Source organism: Gavialis gangeticus, unplaced genomic scaffold (genome assembly GCF_001723915.1).
Source record: "Gavialis gangeticus isolate Ggan-Ray unplaced genomic scaffold, GavGan_comp1, whole genome shotgun sequence".
Lineage (NCBI taxonomy): Eukaryota > Metazoa > Chordata > Crocodylia > Gavialidae > Gavialis > Gavialis gangeticus.
This window is the reverse complement of record NW_017729026.1, coordinates 50,496,212-50,505,406: the sequence shown is the minus strand read 5'-3', so window position 1 is coordinate 50,505,406 and position 9,195 is coordinate 50,496,212. Positions and strand designations below refer to the sequence as shown.

At 39.7% G+C, this 9,195-nt stretch overlaps 1 protein-coding gene across 2 annotated transcripts in view; it reads right to left on the bottom strand.

Moving 5' to 3' along the window:
* The window catches only part of BACH2 (BTB domain and CNC homolog 2), a 231,169-nt gene that overhangs the window by 194,301 nt on the left and 27,673 nt on the right, over positions 1-9,195 (bottom strand). For both annotated transcript variants that reach the window (XM_019520204.1, XM_019520203.1), the window contains exon 2: positions 3,617-3,766. The gene's annotated coding sequence lies outside the window, so the exon portion shown is untranslated. The remainder of the gene's footprint in view (positions 1-3,616; positions 3,767-9,195) is intronic.

The window sequence follows — 9,195 nt, the reverse complement described above, 5'->3', positions numbered from 1 at the left end:
TGCCTGTATTTCTTCAGTCCTGAGTGGATGTCTATGCGACACGAACTGGTTCAGCCTAGCCAGGTTAGACTAACTTGCAAAGATTGAATCAATTCAGGCTCAAGCTTTTTGAATGTCTGTCCCTAGCCTAACAGCGCATCTATCAGCAACTGAACCTATGCCACCGTTAACATTTTATGTGGGCCCATTACCACCTGCTTGAAAATGACTTTCACTTACTATCAAGTTTGTCTGCATTTTTGCAGCTCCATTTTTAGCCCCTTTTTAATACACTTCTTTTCCCAACATCTGATTTTTTAAATACAATTTTTTGCTTCAACTAACACCCCTTTTAGGATTAGCCAGTTGATCCATACTACATGCCTGGGTATACATATGTAAACTCTCAAAATGAGTTTCAGTATGTATTTGAAAAAAAAAAAAAATCTAGTGACATGTATACAATGGATAGGGATTTTTGTCATATTGCTACAGTGAAGTTCTGCATACCTACTTTTCAGCTATACAAACAGTATTAGGTAAAGTATTAACAGAATGTATACAACTCCCTGATTCCAGCCACATGCAAGTTATACTGTTTTAATAAAAGACAGAATTTTGCCAACATAGTTCAAAACCCAGTGATGGGAATATGAATACACACACACACACACACACGTATGCATACATACAGACATACATACTAAATAGGAATTTTTAGTTCGGGGCCAAGATATGCACGTTGATTATCTAGTTAAGGTTTAGCTAATCTGAAATAAAACAAAAACAGTGAGAAAATTCTTACCAGATAGCAAACTGCAAATCTGTTACACCAATGCACAAAAATAAGGGAAGACTGCCAATCTCTATGATCAACAAATTAGTTCATAGTCCTTGATTTATTGGAGAAAGAAACATGTCAGTGTTTTCCTTGACTTTTATCTACTTTCCTGACTTGCAAACATCTTACTAAAATTCATACCTTGGCCTTTATTTTGATGGCTATAGTGAGGAAACATAGGGTGCTGACAGACATGGAAAAAACTCAACACAAAAAACAAAACAAAAAACTAGCGATTTATTGGAAGAGGAATCATGCCAATTTGATCCAGCTTGGCCAGCATCTGTATAGCTCACATGCATCAACAGGGCTTTTTGGTAGTTCTATCTAAAAGCTGATTCAATCAGTTTGATCTAATAGCTGAAGCACATGAGCTATACAGATGCTGGGCAAGCCAGGTCGTGCTGATGTGATTGCTCTTCTGGGCACGTGCTGCATTCAGCGAAGGGGTGCACTGAGCTGAAAGTAAAGCACTGCGGTTTTTTCCCCCCCATGTCTGTAAGCAGCCAATGAGCACCATAACAGTAAGACTATTACAAAGAACACAACAAGATTTAAATCCTAGTGGTGGGGACACTAGCAGCTTAGATAGTAGATGCCCTTATACAGGCTACAGCAAGTCCTGGACCTTGCACCAGCATGATTTTTCATTCCATGGATTCCCCTAACGTTTTTCTGGTAGAGTTATTTGACCAGCTGCTGGTTGTCACATGTGTCTGTGCAGATAGGGCCATGGAATACGAGCAATGCAGGGCCTAGCCTTCTCCAGAGGGACAACATCTCTGCTCTCAAAAGTGAGAGCAACATAAGCAGCAGTATCTTAACAGATGTAAAAAATATTCTCTCCTGTTTCTGAAGACATTTTTTTTAGCCATGCTCAGCTTTCCTATTTTCCTTCTTGTTCATGGATGAGACTAATGCATACTGGGGGCTGAGAATCAGTAAGCACCACAATCTGCTGCTCAGATTCGTCTCTCTGCTCAGATGCTGGTCCTCAAGCTGCTCTGAAGCACAATTCATATCCCAGCAAAAAAAACTCTTCAGTTAGGATTCAGTTTTATTACTGTATTTTCTCACATACAGTATGCTCCAGAACACCTTGCGTTTGAAAAGCAGAGTGAAGAAAAAAAGATTTTTCCAGAGTTATGGCTGCCTAGAGCAGGGACAAACCTAATCTTCAAGTTGATTCACCCTCCCCTGCCTGCTTAACTACAGCTGAAATGCTACCTGTGTCTGAAGACTGGTCCCTATGGGTGGATCTATGATTCTGAAGAGGGCTAAAGAGTTTCCAAGGCTGTGAAATGGAGAACATATAGCAAGATTCCTCAAAGAAAGGTTAGCTTAATCAGTGGCACCAATCATTAGCACCTCTGGACTGAATCACTGCAGTCAACTGACTCCCTTAGTTGCTTAAATAGTAATGCAACAACTGCTCCACAGTGAAGAAGAAAGTAAAGCAGAGTTCTTCTATCCCAGGCAGAAAGTCAGCTTCCTACTTAACACACACCCCCCAATTTTGACAGGCTGAGTTTTAGGGGAAAGGTGCTTCATACACTAGGAAATATGGTAAAAATGTTCAGCCCATGCTTTCTCCTAAGTTTGGCTGCTTGTGGGTTTCCATCCTTAAGAAGGCTCAAATCTTCCTTTACATTCTCCCTCTTGCACGCAGGATAATTGCAACAAAGCAACGACTCTTTACAGTCAGCTTCCTCTTTCTGCTGAACCCTCCCTTCAGGTTTAAAACTGCTCACAGATTTCACAAGGCCAGACTGGGTTCAGCCCATCTCCAGGCAGATCACTGATCCCTTTTTGTCCTGATCCAACAGGGGCTTCAATCAACTCCTTTGCACCATTTACAGTAACGTGCAATTTTTCCTACAGCAGAACATATTCTCATTCTCTGTGTGCACGAAAGCACACGTGAACTATCATATGGTTACTGCTAATGTAGGACCCCTGTCATTGTTACATTATTACTGAGCAGCAGGGAGGCAGCACAATCTAATAATTAAGGGAAGGACTAGGATTCAGGACTCCTGGGTTCTATTCCTGGTTGATACTGCCAGTGACTAGTTTTATGATCCAATGTGTTATTTTTTTCCTACTGCCTCTTTGGTGGTCTTTGATCAACCCTTAACCAGCCACTGACATCCTTAAAACAAAAACATCTAGAAAAGTTGCAGCCACAACATAGATAAAAGAAAACTTCAGCTTTAAAAGGTACTGCTAGCCTTGCAATATCCAAATAAAATCTGGTGAAAAGTGATGCACCGGTTGTCACTCAATAGGAAGTAAGAGGGAAAGTACAACCAAGAGGAAAAGACTCTATCCTAAAATGTACATGGCTGGGCAACTATGGGACTACAATATCAAGAGCCAGCCTTTTATGAGTTTGAGTGTGCTGTGGCATAAGCTAGACATTAGGATTCACTGAGGTAAATTAAATTACATTCATGCATGTACATGCACATGCATGTGTGCACACGCACACTTACCCAGAAATAAAAAAGGGGGAAAAAAACCCCAAATACTCAATTTAAAACATGTTTTTTTACCATGGTAGCAGAATACTTAGGTCTGCAGAATGACAAAATTCACAATCACTAATTAGTTTTAAAAGCAAATAATAGTCCTCAGTATCCATTTATTCATAACCTAATGTTTTCTGTTGAATTACAGCTTTTAGAATGCTTTTTGAAGTATGATATTTATTGCTGGGTTTTTTTTCCCCCCAAGGTATTTTCATTCTTTGAATGCTTTTTTTTCCTGGAAAAAGGAGCTTGAATTAAGACTTACATGTAACTTTTCTAGGTTCTGTGCTAGCTAATATTTTCACGAGGCAGGAAACTGGGTGAATGGAGAAATTAGGAGACTACAGCAATCCATTAAGATGTGGACCTCTGCAGCGTCATGGGGCAAAGTTCTGGCAGCTGAGCTGATATCAACCTAAAATACAAAAAAACCAAACAAGCTGTCATTTACCGAAATTCAAACACAAAATTTGCATCAAGAATGGTTTTCTTCTTCTACTTCTGCAGTTTTTTGCCTGGAGTATCCTTGTGAATTAGGCTATATGGCTCTCCCCTGTTGATCATCATCAGCAAATGTAGGAACCAAGGAACACAATCATTAAGTTATTTCCGTAAACTAGACTCATTGATACATTTTGCAGCTCATTAACTGTATCCAAATAGTTTTGGCTGAGTATAAAAGTTCTTCAGACCCAGTATGGCTATGTCTATTTTGCATCAAAGGGTTGTCTCTGAACTAGTTGTTACAATTCAGGAATGAGACTCTGGAGTCATTGGAGATAGTACTCTAAAAAAAAAGTCAGCTCAATGTGCAACAGCAACCAAAAAAGCCAATAAAATATTGGACATCATTAAGATGGGAACTGAAAACAAAACAGAGAACACCATCATGCCACTGTACAAATGCATGGCGCGCTCCCGTCTTGAATACCATGTACATTTTTCTCCACATCTCCAAAGGGAAGTAGTAGAATTAGAAAAGGTACAGAGAAAAAGCAAACCAAAATCATCTAGGGTATGGAGCACTGCTATGCCAGGAAAGACTAAAAAGGCTGGTACTCTTCAATTTGGAAAAGAGAAGAAGGGTGAGGAGGTATATGACTGAGGTCTATAAAATCATGAAGTGGGTGGACAAAGTGGACAGGGAATTGTTATTCATCAGGTCCCAGAACATTAGAACTATGGGCCACCAATGAAATTAGGAGGAGACAGGTTTAAAATAACAAAAGAAAGTACTTTAAAAAAATGTAACATACAGTTAACTTCTGGAATTCACTGCCACAGGAGGCAGACAGCATAGCCAGAGTCAAAAAGGGACTAGACACATTCATGGATGATAGAACTATTATATTTACTTAAAAATAAGGTGAGGTACATTTTCCCCCACCCCCATCAGCACGGGGAAAAAAGCTGCTCATCTTACATATGTATACAAGGAAATCTAATTAAACACATTGTTTATCATTAAACTGATGCCAAAAGCAGCACATGCTCAGTAATGGAAACCAACTATAAAGTTGATAAAATGAAGCCAACACTGAGCATGACCATAGAACAAATGGCCCAGATCGGACACACATTCTCATGGGAACCTATCACAAGGACTGATTAGTTCAGCCCATCTCAATAAGATGTACAGAAACATCCCTTGTATGCAATCCCCCTTAGCGCTGACTCTTTTTCAAGTCATAAACAGCCACTACACACAGAATACATTTTGACATCCTTTTTACTCTAACAGCTGAGCTGTACCTTTCTTTCCCATTTCCAATTATTCCTGTTTCTTCACCAGCCTTAAATATCTGGCAAACATCATATGGGGCCCAAAAGGGTTCACCAAAAATCCCTCCGTCACCCCTTCTCTCAGCCTGCTGCAGATGGCTAGTGTGGCCCCACCCTCCATGAGATGGGGCCAGACCAGGTTGCCCTGCACCTCATCTGCATATACATTTTTGGAGGAACTCAGGATTTGTGACAAGAACACTGGTTCCAGTCACTATAACTTGAAATGCTGCTGCCTCTGCTGGGGACCAGCCCAATGAACTATACAGTAAATCATGAACTCTTTGGCTTTGGACTAATATCATACAGTACTTGCAGTACTTTCAAAAAGGGTAAACTGCATCAAGTCTGGATGAACCAAGTCTATAGGCCCCCATAGAAATGTGCATAGGTGAAAATTACTATAGGCACATTTATTTCAAATTCAGTGTTCTCAAATTTGCCTCTCACTTCCATGCACTCAGTGAGAGCAGGGTCTGATAGTGGGGGGGGGGAGGATGGGAGGGAGAGCAGGTCAAAGATGCTGCATAACTCCCCCCCCCCAATTTATCTTCCCTGCTGTAGCAGTGGGAGAAGAACAAGTTCAAAGCAAACCTCCCTGGAAAATTATAATAAATTTATAAATTTACATATATAGAGTCCAATTATCATGGGGTTGTCTTATAGTTGAGTAAATATGGTCTTATTAGCTGTTGAACAGAATAGCTGGAGATGTTTTCTTTGGTGCCTCTAAACCAATAAAGGTAGATGACATGGAGGATAATGGATAGGGGATAGATCACTCTAGGTATATCTGGTTCAATGGTCTCCCTCTAGAGCATCCACTCCTGCCACTGTCAAACTGGATGGACCACTGGTATTACCCAGCATAGGCCTTCTTATATTCTTAGCTCACACTTAATTTGTGGACTATGTAGTAAGAACTACCTTTTTGTATAGCACTTGGCATTGTGGGGTCTGGATCCCTACCTGAGGTTCCTAGTCGCTACCTACAGCATAAGTAATTAAAATGTAGTCTTTCATATTCATGAGGAAAGGCAGTCTGCAAAATACAAACCCTTTTGATATTTATTGGCATAAAAGATTCACTCCTATTATTCTATTGATTTCATATCCAAGGAGAAAACTATTCAGTCTTTTTTTTTTTTTTTTATTTAACCTATAACAAACAGACTAAGCAGGCATAAAATGACAACTTACTTCCAGTAATAATTAGTTTTGCCAAATCTTGGTTTGGATTTAATCATGGATTTTAAACTGACAAATGAAGTATGCTTATGCTGTATTCTACAAGATTCCAAGGACGGAATTAATTCTTTATTTCGTTCAACAGTCTTAAGGTTATCATGGATCAAAGGATGGGGCAAAAACGAAACAAAACAAAACACATAAGTCCTGTGCAATTAAATATTAACACAAGTAAGATGACAGCTACTAAATCTGCTTGTGCAAAGAAAACAGCAAAAACTTACATGGATGAGCAAGAAACTTAATCTAAGCTTCCCAAATATGAATGGAGGGTAACTGATGCAGTGCTATCTTTCTGAGAACATTCTGAACTGAAGGAAGGGAATGTGAGCTTCCTTTCTGGAAGTGTTTCTGAAACTTATTTTTAATCAAAGGCTAAAATCTGAAAAAGTTAAATTAGCTTTCCCCTGACACCTTATCTTAGTATTTTTCAGAGGAAAATGCTAAAGACATCTACAACTTTTAGGAAGCTTCACATGTCTGCATCCCATCTGCCCATAAATACAAGTATATGAATACAGCTGGGAGCCATGGAGTAAAAAACTGTGTATGATTTATTCCTAGCATAAAGGTTGAGCAACAGGAGAACAAAAGGTTTGGATGCATGTTTTTACCTGTACCCAGCCTTTGATGCACTCAGGACAGTTTTAGAAGCTTCTAAAATGCATTCACAAAAGATTCCAATGAAAATTTTCTTCATTCAGATTTTCTGACAAGAATTAAATTTGGCTAAAAAAATATAAAAAAAGTTGAAAACTCAAAAACTGGAAAACACTTTGCTAATCCAAGGTTTGTACCTAAAATGCAACCTTGTCAACCCTTCTAAATAACCTACTTCCCCTGAGTAAATCTTTTGGATAATGACATGCTAGATGATTTGTCAACCCATGCTGAGTTCTCTATTTTTTAGCATGTGTATACTAAAAGAATAAATATATAATGGCTCAGCCTCCTAATTTATGCAAATGTCTTCTAGATAGACAAAGAATTCACTGAGAAGTGGACCATAGAGGATAAACACTTAGAAGCTTTATGATCTCAAATGTAACCAATATCCAAACTGTCTCTAAGACTAAAAAAAAATACAGTTAAGTCTCTCAGATCACAAGTCACAAGTAAAACAAAATTGTTTGTAAAAGTAAAACAGGAAAAAAAAAAAAAAAGAAAAACTGTCGTTGACCCAACGCACAGAAATAAACCAGACAATGTAATAGAACCCTCTGCTTTTTCAATGACCAATTGCACTTTCAAGCTAAAATTACATTTGCTACAGCATGTTTGAAGAGAGGGAGAGGTGAAGGGAGGAAATAGGAAGAGAAAAAAAGGAGACTTTCAGTGCTACACTGTTCTTGGAAGGTGTGATTGATGTTCACTGCTGTAGAAAGCATGGGACTGCATCCCAAGAATTTCATTCCTTTCTGCAAATGTCTCACTCTCTCTCTCTGTTCCCTAGATATTCTTACCCAACGGCAGATGATCCACATAGCATCAGGTTTTACACATGATCTACAACATGAAAGCAGGAATCTCTCTGCCTAGGGGTCATACTAGGGTAGGATGAAACCTAATTCTCTATTGCATTTTGCTCAACAGCTACACTATTCCATGGTTTCCATTTTAGAAAGCAGTTTTTCGTTGGGAAACCAGGGAAATGATTTCAAGAAAAAATTTCAGTAAAGTTGAAAACACACGAAACTTACAAGACATAAAAAGTAAGCTCATCTGAAATTAAAAGCAGGACTACAACCACATACAGCGAGTTAAAGCAACATGTTCCACAGAGAGAAAAATGCACTCTGTGCCTCCAGTATCATACACTTCAGGCCTCTCTAACTTCTGAGTGGCTGGAGGCTTCATGGCTTGTAGGCACAGTAGTGGAAGTCATGGGCCCCCAGGCCAGGCCTCCCTACCCTGGGTGCACTACATGCTTGCCTCTCACCCTGCTGTAGTGTGCAGCTGTGCCACCACTGCAGCATATGCACTGGTGCAGGTACCCCTCCCCCCCTCATCTGCACCATGCACCTGCTGTTGCACTGCACCCCTTGCTTCACCCTGAGCTCCCTGTACTGTGCTGTGCCACGACATCCCATTCTGTTGTGTGGGAATGTAAAGCAGCAACTGGAGAAAGGAGGGAGAGCTCAGTGACTCCAGCTACTGTTGCAGTTGGAGGGATTCACAGCTGAACTGGGGGCCACAACTGAACCTCTCGTGGGCCACATGTGGCCTGCTGGCTGCCAGTTGGATAGCTATGGTATATTTTAAGGCCTCCATCCTGTAAACATCTGCATGGGCAGTCATTGTACCTCTGGAAATCCAAGTACAGGACTGCAGAGAATTTCCAAAACTAAACCTTTGGTGCTTTTACATAAAGCCCCAAATCTTGGATTAATGTGAATACAAGATAATCCTCACTTTTATTAAAAATAAGTTTCTAGCTGTTGAAGAAAAAAAAGCTTGAAGACATTATTTTAAAAAGGAATTTATTTCATGAAAAACAATACAGCTCAGTGTCCATGAACAAGAAGATACCTTTAGAAGGATTAAAAAAAAAAAAAAAAAAGGAGCTGTTATACAGGTCTCTGGGAGTATTCTGACTTTGAAAAATATGTTCCAAACTTAGGATACAATATCATTTGTGCTTCAACCCGGTCAAAGACTAGAAAGAGACAATAAAGGGGGAGGTCAGGATAGAACAGAACCTGGTGGCTTCCTATAAGTATATAAAGGGGTGTACATCAAGATCTGGGGGAATGCCTGTTCACCAGGGCACCCCAAGGAATGACAAAGTCAAACGGTCACAAACTCCTCCAAGAC